The sequence below is a fragment of the Macaca thibetana genome, chromosome 17 (genome assembly GCF_024542745.1).
Source record: "Macaca thibetana thibetana isolate TM-01 chromosome 17, ASM2454274v1, whole genome shotgun sequence".
Classification (NCBI taxonomy): Eukaryota; Metazoa; Chordata; class Mammalia; order Primates; family Cercopithecidae; genus Macaca; species Macaca thibetana.
The window spans coordinates 49,791,704-49,808,259 of record NC_065594.1 but is presented as its reverse complement, the minus strand read 5'-3'; the positions used below and the strand labels follow the sequence as shown (position 1 = coordinate 49,808,259).

At 34.6% G+C, this 16,556-nt stretch overlaps 1 protein-coding gene and 1 pseudogene across 1 annotated transcript in view; both read left to right on the top strand.

Annotated features, from left to right (window-relative positions):
- KLHL1 (kelch like family member 1) overlaps positions 1 to 16,556 on the top strand; it is a 450,078-nt gene that overhangs the window by 135,014 nt on the left and 298,508 nt on the right. The window lies entirely within an intron of this gene.
- Positions 6,621 to 6,723, top strand: LOC126940927 (uncharacterized; annotated as a pseudogene).

The following is a 16,556-nucleotide window of genomic DNA, read 5'->3' as shown; positions in this document are numbered from 1 at the left end:
CACTCACTCTAGAGATCCTCTGTGCTTACTTGATGGAGAAAACAGCCATGTTGAGGAAGTCTATGTAGAAAAGAAGTGTCAGTGACCTCTAGGACCTCTAGAAGTGTGGGTGAGAGTGTCATCCAAGACCTGAAGACATCATGTGGGAAGTCAAAGCATCCTCCAAATGAAAGCCACGAAGAAGCCAGAGTCCTCAGTTCTAGAGACACACAAAAATGACTTTTCCAAAAAATGGATGTGCTTGGGTGCATATTGTTTCACGAGCCTTCAGACTAGAATGTAGTCTGGCCAACAACTTTATTGCAGCCTTCTGAGACTATGATCAGAGAACCCAAGCCATCAGAGAACCGATTTCCGAACTACTGGCCTACAGAAATTAGTTGTTTAAAGTGGATAAGTCTATAGTCATCCATTACTATTAATAGCAAACTAATTAAGGTACTAGTTTATTGATTGAGGTAGAAGTGATGCAACAGCAAAAATAAGTACCAAGGGGATTAAGTAACATTTCCATGTGATTTACTTCTAGACCTGTTCACTCTTTTTCAGATATACCATTTGTATGTAACGATGGAATGCTGATGTACATAATTTATTTTATGATTTTTGAGAGGCATAGTCAGTTAATGGGTTCACAGTTGATTCCTAGTCCCCATTCTCTCTTAGGAGATGACTCTCAGATGGAGAATGTTTATTGGAAGTTAAAGTATAATTGTGCTTCCATACATTGGCTTTCTGGGCTCTAAATCTTCAATTGGGCTAGCTAGAGAATCAATGGATCATTCCTTTTAGTCATTAATATTTCTACTACTATTTGATCTTCTGCCTCCTAAAGCCAAAGTAGCAAAACACCGTGTCCAAAACCTCAGACCTAAAGCAGAGGCTTCTCTTGCTTTGGACCTGAGGCAAAACAAGTAGACCAATGAGTTTATCGGTAAATTGGTAGATGGAGAACACTTACATTTGACAGGCAATGTCTTCAATAAAAGGACCTATCAAAACGTATGCCTTTTTCTTACTGTAAAACTGTGCAATCACCATAGAAAACAGTATTGCAGTTCTTCACAACATTAAAGTAGAGCTGTCATGTAATTCAGTGATTCCACTTCTGTGTATATATCCGAAAGAACGGAAATCAGGATCTTAAAGAGACATATGCACTCCTATGTATATTGCAGTATTTTCTTCAGTAGTCAAGATATGGAAACAACCTAAATGTTTATTGACAGAATAATAAATAAAGAATATGTGATATATATATATATATATATATAAAAGAATGTGCGATATGTGTATAAAAGAAATTATATATTATTATATTTTATATTATGTTATACATTTATATATTTATATTAATACAATATAAATACGTTTATATAATATGTGATGTGTTTATATAATATAAATATTATTTATATTATGTGTTTATGTAATATAAATAATATTATTTATATTAATAGAAACAGAGAGTAAAGTAGTGACTTCCAGTGGCCAGAAGGGAGAGAAAAACGAGAAGTAACTGTTTAATGGACGTAAGTATTTAGTTATGCAAGGTGAACATGTTCTAGACATCTGCTGTGCAACATCGTACCTATAGTTACCAAATACTGCACTGTACATTCAAAAATTTGATGAAAGATATATCTTACCTTGAATATGTTTACCAAAATATTAACTGATTAATTAAAAAAGAAAAAAATTTGAATAAAATAAAAATTAATTGTATTATTTATTCATTTATTTTTGAGACAGAGTCTCACTCTGTAGCCCAGGCTGGAGTGCAGCGGCTTGATATTGGCTCACTGTAACCTCTGCCTACCAGTTTCAAGTGATTCTCATGCCTCAGCCTCCAGAGTAGCTGGGACTACAGACATGCGCCACCACATCCAGCTAATTTTTGTACTTTTAGTAGAGACGGGGTTTCACCATGTTGACCAGGTTGGTCTCGAACACCTGACCTCAGGTGATCCACCTACCTTTGCCTTCCAAAGTGCTGGGATTACAGACATGAGTCTTTGTGCCAGCCAAAAAAAAAAAAAAAAAAAGAATAAAATAAGGACTTTTCATAAAGGCAATTTCTTAACACAGTCAAACTTATATACTTATTTTCACTAATGTCATAGGCCACTTAAAGTTTGTAAGATTTATCTCCTACCCTCTGACAATGAAGACATCTAGCATACTGGCTGTTTTTTGCCCTCTACATTTAATAATCACAATATCACATATGGAAAAGTGTGTTGGTATATGCATTATCAAGGTAATTAAAGTTCTTCCTAAGTATATGGAAAAGGAGAGTTGTGATTCTTCTGTAGCAAAACATTGAAGTGAAGCTTTTCTCCCCTTTAGCAGAACAGAAACAAGTTTGTATTTCCCTAATAATGTTGCTTTTTTTACAAAGTGTTATGGGAAGTTGACAGCTTCATACTAAGTTTCATGGGATATGTGGATTTTCTGATGTAAAAATATCACATCTGGAGTATCAGCTTCAATTATCTTCATTGCCTGATTATATTAGTGATAGTCTAGTTATTGTCTGAAATCCATCTGGCATTTTTATCTTCCAAATAAATTAATTTGTAATATAATGGAATCTCTACTCTTTAATATTTCATTTTTTTCTATTTTTTATTTTTATTTTTTTTAAAAACGGAGTCTCACTCTATCACCATGCTGAAGTGCAGTGGTACGATCTTGGCTCACTGCAACCTCTGCAGCCTCTGGCTACCTGGTTCAAGCGATTCTCCTGCCTCAGCCTCCTGAGTAGCTGGGTTTATAGGGACGTGCTACCATGCACGGCTAATTTTTGTATTTTTAGTAGAGACGGGGTTTTGCCATGTTGGCCAGGATGGTCTCAATCTGCTGACCTCGTGATCCACACGCATTGACCTCCCAAAGTGCTGGGAGTACAGGCATGAGCTACTGCATCTGGCCTATTTCAAGTTTTGAATGTGATGGTGATATCTGAAAATTCCTTAGGAATGCAGTATAGCTTTCTGTGTAGCACTGTGTTAGGTGCCTGGTGATAGTTCAACTGACACATTTTTTCTTAATATACCTGACTCTGTGTGAGTCAAGACCTCAATATGAGAACTGTGACAGTTTCTGAATATATCTTTTCCAACTATGTATTCTGAGACTGAAGAAATAACTAAGTTTAGCCCGTCCATCTAATGAAACACACTAGGGTATGGATGTGAGCAAATATACAATTTATTACCTGGCTTTCAAAGGTTTAGTCTCTGTCTGGTGGATATTGTGGCATTATAGGATTGTGAGGTACTTACTTCAATTCAGGGATCATATTTAATAACTACTGGAATGTTTTTGGTATTTTTCATTTTCCAATATCTAATGCTTGCAAAAAGCATGGATAAATATTTCCATTATGGACCTGCAGCAATTTTACAGCATTCTTTCTTAAACAGTCCAGCCTTACAATCAGTGAAGCCTCTGAATTTCTGAACTAATTTAAATAAAATAACTTGCAGAGAGAGCATAATAATAAATGATGACTCAATGCAGATTTCGACACAAAAGATCTGTATATTTTCTAATTAAATAGACAAAGTAATAACTCAGTGGACTGCTCAACTGTTTCATACATGATACCTTCACACATTCATACCTCATGATCAATTTTTTTTACCTCCAGAGTTGTATGTACACTCGTAAATCAACACTCTACCCTTAGAATCATAACTGGAGCCACCAAATTTTGGGGGGTAAAATACCAGATTGTAGATAATAGAGTAGTCTTTGGGAGTGTGGGGTATATGGTCTCTGTCATAATCACTTGACTTTGTTGTTGTGAAAAGAAACCAAAAATAGATAATGCATAATCAAATGAATGCAGCTGTATTACAATAAAACTGCCTTTATCCTTAAAAGGTGACCAGCTTAACTGGGCTACTAGCAGGGATCTATAGTGACACTAGTGTCTGCATTGTCTTTGGTACAATGTTGATAACAGATCCAAAGAGCTCAATTCAGTACTGTCATCAGAGTCTATAGTTTGCTTAGCAGAGAGCTTTAAAAGTTCACTATAGGTTTTCTTGTCAGTGAATGTCTTAAAATGTCATAATGGTTTGGCCTTGATAGATTCACTGCATAATTGCCATATATATTACTATTTTTTTTAAAAAAATCCTCTACATTATTCCTGAGAAATATTAGCATTACAGATTCTAGAATTCCTATTAATAGAGGCTTACATTAACCCCTAAAAGAATTAGATCCTCACCTTTGGATTCTTTGTAAATAGAATCATACCAATTCATTTCACCCAGTTCAACCTTAATCTGACACCCTTTGAATCTTTTCCTATAGGTATTCCCAAGGCACTTTTCCATATGTATTAGCACAATATTATAATTTATTTGATGTGTGATATATCTTGTAAGTACAGAACTTGTGATTTTCCCTTTGGGCCTAAATAGAAGGAGGAAGCCTGGAGAGAATAAAGCATGGGAGGACAGGTCCTAAGGAAAAATAGGCATCATATTGCAAAGCATCTGCTCCTGGTAAAATCCTGGTGAGGATTTTGAAGAGATTTGCTTCAAGAGTAGGCAAGTTGATGCTTCTGCAATCAAAGAAGACTTAAGGAAAAGTTCAAGTTTCTTGGCTTTGATCATGCCCTCTAATTGTCTCCAAGTCTCAGAGGTCCACTCCTACCCAACCAGGCCTCATTCATAGCATACTTTTATGATCTTGTGTAGCAAACAGGCATTATGTTGTATATCACAATTAGATTTAGGATGGGATTCTTCCATGTGTTTGTCCTGATGCTACTAGAGATAAAATATATTTTAGGTCATAAAAGCTTCCCAGTTCTTTATCTGTGCCTTGAGTTTGGAGTCATAGGCCTGAAGCTTTTCATTGATCCTTTGTACATTCTCAAGCCCAGCCTACACGCTTTATAACTTCCATTATTGCTAAAGCATTTTTTAAAACATCTAGTTAATGACCCACATCTTTGTCTTTGATCAGCTCTGTATTCCATGTCTCTACTTTGGATATTTTGAATAAATGTGATCTCTATATTTCTCAAACATGTTAGGCTTTCAAATTCCCATTCTGATGTCAGTATCTTGGGGTCATCCCTAGTACCAAACACTCAAATCGGAAAATGTATTTACATTTCCTCAATGTAAAATGCATTTACATTGAGGAAATTCATCATGGTTGTTTCCATTGAACATAATGAATGAAGAAATTATTTACCTAGGTATTGCAGTATTTGGGGAACAAATTAAATAATAAGGCATCCAGTCGAGAAAGGTGGAGTCCATTACTACTTCTAGGCCTGAAGGGAGAAGGGGAAGAAATAATATACCTGGAATTCACAGTCAGCATGGCAACATGAGTGACTGTGTTGCACGGACTAGCTCTTGGAGGAATATATGAAGGGAAAGTGCCATATGAGTAAGGGAATAGGAAAAATAATACACCGACCTCTTTTTCATTCTTCATTGTTCAGACATGTGTCTAGAGTCCTGAGCTAAAGAATCCAGGAGTGACCAACCTGGAGATTCATTCCTTATCTATGAGGAACCCCATCCAATCCCATGGAATGCAGGCTGTACAGGGGATGAAGGCCCTACCTTTGGAGTTAAATGAAAGTTGCCAGGTGGAGATTATTAGGTGAAGAGTGCTAAGCAAAAATGCTATGTAAACTGCATGCTGTTTACAAGCATTGGTGGTTCTGCTATATATCTCCCTGCCACTGGACTATTCTTGCTTGTAAGTTCCCCTCGATAAACCCTATATCATTCATTGATTCTTGGTCTCTTCTTCAGCCTCTAGAACATAGTGTTATTCCTATTGAAGTCAATAGGGATCCAACATGACATTCATTCAATATAAGATTGAAAAAGTATATATGTATATATAGGCAAATAAATAGTGGTAGTTGCCACTAAAAATAGGTCTGCTAATGACAGTTTAATTTTTTTCTGAGATAATTTGCTCATCAATATTATTTTAAAATTTCAGCTGAGTTACTGACACTCTAAGAAAGATATGTGTTTTTTTCGCCTCTGCAGCAAATGTATATAGAGAGTAAAAAAATAAAAACATATTATCTCATATTGACTATATGCCTGTCTTCACTAATTTAAGTAATTCATTTTATATCGTATTTTGTGAGTTGTCTTTCAATGACATATTGGATCAAAGGAAGAACTTTAGTATAAGAATAAGGTAGTCTAAATGTAGTTCTTGGTTCAGCCTTTCACTAATAATATTCCTTTAGCTGGTTTATTTTATTATTATTTTTATTATTATTATTATTATTATACTTTAAGTTCTAGGGTACATGTGCACAATGTGCAGGTTTGTTACATATGTATATATGCGCCATGTTGGTGTGCTGCACCCATTAGATCGTCATTTGCATTAGGTATATCTCCTAATTCTATCCCTCCCCACTTCCCCTACCCCACGACAGGGCCCGGTGTGTGATGTTCCCCTTCCTGTGTCCGAGCGTTCTCACTGTTCAATTCCCAACTATGAGTGAGAACATGCAGTGTTTGGTTTTCTGTTCTTGCGATAGTTTACTGAGAATTATGGTTTCCAGCTGCATCCATGTCCCTACAAAGGATATAAACTCATCCTTTTTTAAGACTATACTTTCAGGGATCATTTCTATAGTTTGTTATTAGCTGGTTTCTTTACCTTTTGGAATGATCAAGTAAAATAAGGAAAGATAAAGGATCAATCTGTATCCAGAAGTATTGACTTGAATTCCAGACTAATTATTTTCTAGTTTTATGGTCTCATATGATTTTTTTTTGGTCTTTTGAGTTTTGGTCTCCTCATCTACAAAGTAGATTGTGGTAACATCAACCATCCACTTATACTCTAAATCTAGCTGAGGCACATATTTCTCCACACAGGTCTCTTTCTATTTACACAATCTGTGTACAAATTCAGGTGGTTCAGCTTCCTTTCTTGATTCAGAGCCCAAATTATTATGTCAGCACTTACCAGTTAGTTCTTATGTTTCTCTTTCGATCTTTCATTCCTAGAATGTCAGCCCTGAGAGTAGGCACTCAATACATTTGTGGTGAATTAAAACGAATGGATTATTAGAAAAAAAATGACACAGATATTTAAATTATAAAATAACATAAATTTAAAATAATTTAGTAAAATGAAGTGTTTCAGTAGATTTCAAAGTTTCTGGCCAGGACATATATTAATATTCTATGTCAGTGATTCTCAAACTTGAGCATCCAACAGAAACTTCTAGAGGGCTTGATTCAGTAGGTCTGAGGTGGTGCCTAGTACTTTGCATTCCTAGCAAGTTCACAGGTAATGTTGATGCTCAAGGACAACTTCAAGAACTATAGCTTTAATATTAACAAAATGGAAAGTACATTTTGTGCAGAAGTGGGTAAAATAATTTAAAATAATCTGTATATAAGACCTTATTCTTTATAATGATAAATTCTCCTATCATGTTTACCTCTGGCTCTCACCTGAGTGACTTCATAGAATGAGTTGAGGAGGACTCTCTCCACCTCAAATTTTTTGGAATAGCTTTAGTAGGAATGTTCCTCTTTGCACATCTGGTAGAATTTGGCTATGAATCCATCTGGTCCCAGGATTTTTTTTTTTTTTTTTTTTTTTTTGGTTGGCAGGCTATTTATTACTGACTCAATTTCAGAGCTCATTATTGGTCTGTTCAGGGATTCAGTCAATGCATATGTCCAGGAGTTTATCCATTTTTTCCACCTTTTCTAGTTTGTGTGCATATAGATGTTCATAGTAGTCTTTAATGGTTATTTATATTTATTGGGGTCAGTACTAATGTCTCTTGTGTCATTTCTGATTGTGTTTATTTAGATCTTCTCTCTTTTGTTCTTTGTTAGTCTAGCTAGCAATTTGTTGTTGTTGTTGTTGTTGTTTTCAAAGAACCAACCAACTCCTAGATCTGTTCTTTTGTATGCTTTTTATTTCGTGTGTGTGTGTATGTGTGTGTGTGTGTGTGTGTCTATATTCTTCAATTCAGCTCTGATTTGGGTTGTTTCTTGTCTTCTGCTAGCCTTTGGGTTGGGTTGCTCTTGTTTTTGTAGTTCTCCAAGTTGTGATGTTACGTTGTTAATTTGAGATCTTTCTAACTTTTACATATGGGTGCTTAGTGTTATAAATTTTCCTATTAACAATGCCTTAGCTGTGTCCCAGAGATTCTAGTATATTGTATCTTTATTCTCATTACTTTCAAATAACTTCTTCATTTCTGTTTTAATTTCCTAATTTACTCAAGAATCTTTCAGAAGCATGTTGTTTAATATCCATGTAATTGTATGACTTTGAGCAATTTTCTTGACTTTCATTTCTATTTTAATGTCCTATGGTCTGAGAGAGTGTTTGGTATGATTTCAGTTTTTTTGAGTTTGTTGAGGGTTGTTTTACATCCAATTGCATGGTTAACTTTAGAGCATGTACCATGTGGCAACAAAAAGCATATATTCTGTCATCTTTGAGTGGAGAGATCTGGAGATGTTTATTAGGTACATTTTGTCAATTGTTGAGTTCAGGTCCTGAATCTCTTTGTTCATTTTCTGCCTCAGTGATCTGTCTAACACTGTCAGTGGGGTGTTGAAGTCTCCCATCATTAGTATGTGTGAATCTAAGACTCTATGAACTTGTTTTGTGAATCACTGCTCCTGTTAGGTCTTCTTGTTCAACTGAACTCTTTACCATTATGTAATGCCCTTCTGTGCCTTGTTTGAGCTTTGTTGGTTTAAAGACTTTTGTGTTTGAAATTAGGATTAGGACTCCTTTTTTTTTTTCTGTTTTCCATTTGCTTAGTAGATTATTCTTCATCCCTTTATTTTGAGACTATGCATGTCATTGCAGATGAGATGGGTCTCTTCAAGAGAGCATACCCTTGGCTCTTGCTTTTATATCCAGCTTGCCACTCTTTGCCTTTTAATTGGAATATTTATCCCATTTACATTCAAGGGTAGTATTGATATGTGTGGATTTTATCCAGGCATTGTGTTGTTAGCTGGTTATTATGCAGACTTCCCTGTGTAGTTGCTTTATAAGGTCACTGTCTGTGTACTTAAGTGTGTTTCATAGTGACTGGTAATGGTCTTTCCATATTTAGTGCTGCTTTCAGGAGCTCTTGTAAGGCAATTCTGTTGGTAGCAAATTCCCTCAGCATTTGCTTGTCTATAAAGGATCTTATTTATCCTTTGCTTATGAAGCTTAGTTTAGCCAGATATGAAATTATTAGTTGGAATTTATTTTCTTTAAGAATGTTGAATATAGGCCTCAAATCTCCTCCTCTAGCTTGTAGGGTTTCTGCTGACTGAGTAGTCAGTCAAGAGAAAGAAGTAAAAGGCATCCAAATAGGAAGTGAGGAAGTCAAACTATCCATTTGCAAATTACATGTTTCGATATCTAGAAAAACCCATAGACTCTGTCTCAAAGTTCCTTGAGCTTATAAGCAACTTAAGCAAAGCTTCAGAATACAAAATCAATACACAAAAATCAGTAGCATTCCTATACACTAACAGCACCCATGCCAAGAGTCAAATCAGGAAGGCTATCTCATTCACAGTTGCCAATAAAATACCTAGAAATACAGCTAACCGGGGTGGTGAAAGATGTCTACAATGAGAATTACAAAACACTCCTCAAAGAAATCATAAATTACATAAACAAATGGAAGAATATTTCATATCCTTGAATAAGAAGAATCAATATTATTTAAAAAGCCATACTGTCCAAACCAATTTATAGATTCGATGCTATTCCCATCAAACTACCAATGATATTCTTCACAGAACTAAAAAAACTAATTGTCAAGTTCATGTGGAACCAAGGAGCCCGAATACCGAAAACTATCCTAAGCAAAAAGAACAAACTAGAGGAATCATGCTGCCTGACTTCAAGCTGTACTACAATGCTATAGTAAGCAAAACAACATGGTACTAGTACAAAAAGAGTCATATAGACCAATGGAACAGAATAGAGCCATGAAATAAAGCCACATACCTACAACCATGATTTTTCACAAAGATGACAAAAACAAGCAAAGTGAAAAGGGCTCCCTATTCAATGAACGGTGCTGGGATAACTGGATAGCTACATGCAGAAAACTGACACTGGGCCCCTTCCTTACACTATATACAAAAACCATCTCAAGATGGATTAAAGACTTAAATGTAAAGCATAAAGCTATAAAAATTCTGAAAGATAACCTAGAAAATACTATTTTGGACACAGAAACTCTCATGATTAAAATGCTAAAAGCAATTTCAACAAAAGCAAAAATTGACAAATGAGATCTAATTAAACAGCCTCTGCACAGCAAAAGAAGCTATCAACAAAACAAACAACCTACAGAATTGGAGAAAATATTTGCAAATTATACATCTGACAAAAGGACAAAAGCTCTAATATCCACAATCTATAAGGAACATAAACACACATGCAAAAAGCAAACAACACCATTAAAAAGTGGACAAAGACATGAAGACACTTTTCAAAGGAAGACATACTTGCAGCCAATACCCTTATGAAAAAATGTTCAACATCACTAATCATTAGAGAAATACTAATAAAAATCACAATGAGATATTATCTCACACCAATCAAAATGGCTATTACTAAAAAGTCAAAAAATAACACATGCTAGCCAGGTTGCAGAGGAAAGGGAATGCTTATACTCTACTGGTGAGGAGTGTAAATTACTTCATCCATTGTAGAAGACAGTGTGGTGATGCCTCAAATAACTAAAAACTGAACTCCCATTCAACCCAGCAATTCCACTACTGAGTACATACCCAAAGGAATATGAATTATTCTACCATAAAAACACGTGTATGCATATGCTTATTTCAGCACTATTCACAATAGCAAAGACATGGAGGCAACCTAAATGCCTAATGACCATAGGCTGGTTAAAGACAATGTGGTACAGACACGCCATGAAATACTATGCAACCCTAAAAAAGAAAGAGATTATGTCCTTGAAGGAACATGGATGGAACTGTAGGCCATTATTCTTAGCAAACTAACACAGAAAGAGAAAATCAAACACCACCACCACACAGTCTCACTTATAAGTAGGAGCTAAGTAATGCGAACACATGGACAGAAACAGAACAACAGACACTGGGGCCAACTTGAGGGTGTAGGGTGGGAGGAAGGAAAGGTTCCACTCCCCCCACACACAAAAATGCTATTTAGTATTATGCTTGTACCTGGGTGACAAAATAACCTGTACACAAAACCCTCGAGTCACAAGTTCACCTCTATAACCTGACCATGTACCACTGAAGCTAAAATAAAAATTAAATTTAAAAAAAAGAAAATTGAAATAAAACACAGTCTTTGCACTTGTTTGTAAGTAGCAGTTTATTCTACTTAATGTATCTTTTCATAGTAAATTTTATTTTAGTTCCATTATTCTGAAACTTTTGTATTAAGGATACCTATACATGTATAAATATCTATATGTATATTACCCATATTATTATAGCTATTTATGTTTCTATTTTTATCTGTATATTTTACTCTAAGAGTCATTCATATACATTTCAAAGAGAATCAAAACAAATCTTTAGTGTAAAAAATCACGACAGTTGTTATCATTAGGTACAACAATGGAAAAGTGTTATTTAGTAGTCCTTCTTTCATTCCTTCCGACCTTCTTTACTTCCACTGTCCCTCCTTCCCTCTTCCCCTTTAATCCACCCTCCCTTCCTTTTCACTTCCTTTTTTCTTTCCTTTGACCTAGATTAAAGTTACTTAAATGTTTCTTTTTTGTGATACTTCACCGGGAAAGCAGAAAAAAGCTGATTTTTATTGAATAGCTGAAAATATAAAGGATATTAAGTTCATTTGTAATTTTCAGTATCCGTTTTGAGGTTCTACTGAGTTTATCTCTCCAAAGTGATTGCTAGAAGAAAATAGTTTTCTTTTGTTATTGCATCAGAGAATGTATAGAGCAATACTCATAGCTCAAAGAGTTTCTTCCTTAGAAAGAAAATAACTACTTTTTTTACTGTATTCTGGTTTATTTGAGAACAAAAGTAATACCATGGGTTTAATTAGTATTTTTATTGTAGTCAGAGATACGTTGCGAATGGCGAACTCAAATAGAGCAAATATGTTTCATTTCCGGCAAACACTAAGGTATTTTAAAGGAAATTGGTATTTTAGATGATATATAAGAAATATTTTATAATAATTTCAGATAGTTTGGTGCACAGCTATATTTGTATAAACATATATTTTATCTTGTTATTCATGATCTAAAAAAAGTACAGTTAATTTATCATAAAATATTATTTACTGTTGGATATCTAATACAAAGACTTCTTGCCTATTATGAAAATATCACTACTATAATAATCATTAAGTTAGAATCTCATCAATTTTGAATATTAATGTTTACAAATAATAAGTATGTCAGAAGTTTAGGTTATTAAACACATCAAGTATCTTAACATCACTTCAATTTCTTTTCCTTTGATTTCCTGTCCCCCCAACACTAAGTCATCTCTAAGAGTATAGAATTATGTAAGCAAAACTTTGGTAGGAAAAATATTTTTCTGAATATACATATTTGGATAACATTCAAAATATCTTACCAAACATCAACGTATCTTATTTTCATAATTGAACATTTTTTGGCAACATTCCATAAGAACAAAACAAGTAGCAGAATATAATTAGCATAGTTGTCTAAATTTACGGTTAATTATATGTTGAAGTAAAAATAGTTTAATATCAACTATAGAGTGAGATTCACTTGACATTCAAATTTTTTTTTTTGTTTTTAATTGATACATCGTAATTGTACATATTTCTGGAGTACGGTGTGATATTTCCATATATGTATACAACATGCAATGATAAAATAAGGACAATTAACATATCCATCACTTCAAACACTTGTCATTTCTTTGTGATGAGAACATTCAAAAACCTCTCTTCTTGCTATTTTGAAATATGCAATAAATTACTATTAACTTGGTCACCCTACTGTGCAACAGAACAACAGAACTTATTCCTCTGACTAACTTTGTATCAATTGATCAATCTCTTCCCATTCTCCTCTCCCGACATTCTCCTCATCCTCTGGTAACCACTATTCTACTCTTATATGACACCAACTTCTTTAGATTCTACACATGAGTGAGAACATAGTAACACTGATCCTTCAGTACTTGGTTTATTTTACTTAAAGTAATATCCTCCAGGAGATCCTATTACTATTACTAGTAATCACTATTACTATTAATCACTATTAGTAGTAATCACTATAACTATTAATCACTATTAATAGTAATTAGTATTACTAGTAATAAAGTAATATCCTGGAGCATATTACTTTAATAGTATTCCACACAATGAAATATTATTCATCAATAAAAAACAATGAAATTCTGTAATTTGCTACATGAATGACCCTGGAGGATATTACTTTAAATAAAAAAATATACACACACTTATATATACACACACACACAATGGAATACTATGTATACATATATACACATACATAAGATATATATATATAATATACATATATATATGTAATCACATTTTTGTTTATCCATTCAGACTTTGATGAACACTTAGGCTGATTAGCAATTTTGCCTATTGTTAATAGTGCTGTAATAAAATGGGGTTGCAGATATATTTTCAACGTACTCATCTCATTTCCTTTGGGCATATACCCTGTAGTGGAATTGCTGGATCATATGATAGTCTGTTTTTTCTTAAGAGTCTCCATACTGATCTATAATGGCTGTACTAATTTACATTCCCACCAATGTAATATAAGAGTTTCCCTTTCTTCATATTCTCACCAGTATTTGTTATAGTTCCTTTTTGATAACAACCATTCTAACAGTTATAAGGTGATATTTTATTGTGATTTTGATTTGCATTTATCTGATGATTAATGAAGTTGAGCATTTTTCATTTTTCTTCATATATCTATTGGCCATTTGCATGTCTTCTATTGAGAAATATCTATTCAGTTCTTTTGCCTATTTTAAATTCAGATTAGTTTTTTCTTTCTTTCTTTTCTTTTCTTTTCTTTTCTTTTTTTTTTTTTTTTTTTTTTTTTGCTATTGACTTGCTTGAGTTTCTTATGTATTCTGAATGTTATCCCCTTGTCAGGTGCATAGTTTGCAAATATTTTCTCCCACACGGTAAGCTGTTTCTTCACTTTTTGATTGTTCTTTTCTTGTACAGAGGTTTTGTTGTTGTTGTTGTTTGCTTGTTTGTTTGTTTGTTTTGAGATAGAGTCTTGCTCTGTCACTCAGTCTGGAGTGCAGTGGTGCAATCTCGGCTCACTTCAAACTCTGCCTCCTAGGTTCAAGTAATTCTCCCTGACTCAGCCTCCTGAGTAGCTGTTATTACAGGCACCGGCCACCATGCCCGGCTACTTTTTGTATTTTTTTTAGTACAGACCAGGTTTCGCCATGTTGGCCAGGTTGGTCTTGAACTCCTGACCTTATGTGATCTGCCCACCTTGGCCTCCCAAAGTGCTGGGATTACAAGTGTGAGTCACCACGCCTGGCCTGCACAGAAGATTTTAGGTTGATATAAACATGAAGTGGCATTGTTTGGGGTAATATTCGAGGTCCCTTGCCTCATGCCAAGGAAATCAAGTACATAGACACACATGGAGTCAAGTTTAGAGTGGAGGTTTAATAGGAAAATGAAAGAGAAAAGAGAATAACTGTCTCTCCTGAAGAGATAGAGGAGTGCCCAAGTGGGTCTTCCAGTTTGTGGTGAAATGCACAGGTTTTGTAGACTAGCTATAGGAGGCGGCATCTGATTTACATAGGGCCCAAAGATTGGTTGGGCCAGGTGTGACATTCACCTAGCTCAAAGAAGCTGGCTGCCCCACCCTAATCTTTTATTATGCAAATAGGTTTTCTATCTGGTAGGCATCATGTTGTCTGCTCCTTACTGTACACGTGGTTGGCAATGAAAACGGAAGATGGAGTTGCCGTGTTGAACATGCCTGGCCTCTAGGTAGCCTTTTCCTGTTGTCATGGTTGCCAACATTCACCTGGCAAGCTTCCAGCTTGCTTATCTATGTCTGCAGCTCGATTTTACAGGCTGCTTTTTTTCGGAAAAGAAATGATTTGGGGGCTGCTTTTTATCAAAAGGGAAACCTTACCAACAACATCCTTACCCTCACTATCTGCCTAAATAATTTCTTTCTAACTCCTATACCATTCCTGCTTGTCTATTTTTACATATATTTCCTGTGCTTTTGAGATCTCATCCAAAAAAGTCCTTGCCCAGACCAATGTCATGAACGATTTTCGCTATGTTTTCCTCCAGTAATGTTATAGTTTTAGGTCTTACATTTAAGACTTTGTCTATTTTTAGTTGATTTTAAGTAGTGAGAGATAGGGATGTTGTTTCACTCTTCTGCATGTTAATACCCGGTTTTCCAAGCATCATGTATTGTGGGATCTATGTGCCTTTATCAAAAATCAGTTGGCCATAAATGCATAGATTTATTTATTGGTTTTCTAGTCTGTTCGATTGGTCTATGTATCTATTTTTATGCCTGTACCATGCTGTGTTGGTTAATATTGCTTTGTAGCATAGCTCATTTTATTTATTTATTTTTGAAATACGGGCTTGCTGTGTCACCAAGGCTAGAGTGCAGTGATGTGAGTACAGGTCATTGCCGACTCTAACTCCTTGTCTCAAGTGACCCTCCTGCCATAGCTGCTGATGAAGATAGGATTCCAGGAGTTTACAGGAGTTTACCATCATACACAGCTTTTGTTTTCTTTTCTTCTTCTTCCTTTTTTTTCTTTTCTTTTTTTTTTTCTTTTTTTTTTGTAAAGAAGGGGTCTCACATTGTTGTCAGGCTGGTCTCAAACTACTGGCTTCAAGAAATCTTCCTGCTTTGACCACCCAAAGTGCTAGGACTACAGGTGGGAACCACCACACCGAGCACAGTATATTTTAAAGTCAGGTAGTGTAACGCCTCCAGCTAGTTTATTTATTTATTTTTTTACTCAAAATGGCTTTGGATATTTGGGATCTTTTCCACATAAATTTCATACAAATTTCAAGATTGCTTTCAGCATTATTTGAAAAATGTCATTAGTAATTTGATAGTGATTTTATTGAATCTGCAGATCACTGGAGGTGGTATGAGCATTAAAATAATTATTATTCTAACTAATGAACATAGGATAACTTTTCATTTATTAATCTCCTCTTCAATTGCTTTCATCAGTATTTTGTAGTTTTCATTGTAGGAATCTTGCACCCTCTGTACTATCTTCATATTTAGGGTCTTTAAAATAGATGTTATAAATGTGATTACTTTATTGATTTCTTTTTCAGATAGTTTGCTGTTGAGTAATGATTTTTACATTTTGATTTTATATCTTGAAACTTTACTGAATTTATTTATTATTTCCAACAGATTTTAGGAGGACTCTATAAGGTTTTCTACATATAAAATCATCATCTGCAAACACAGACAATTTAATTTTTCCCTTTTCAGTTTGAATATCCTTTCTTTTCATGCCTAAATGCTC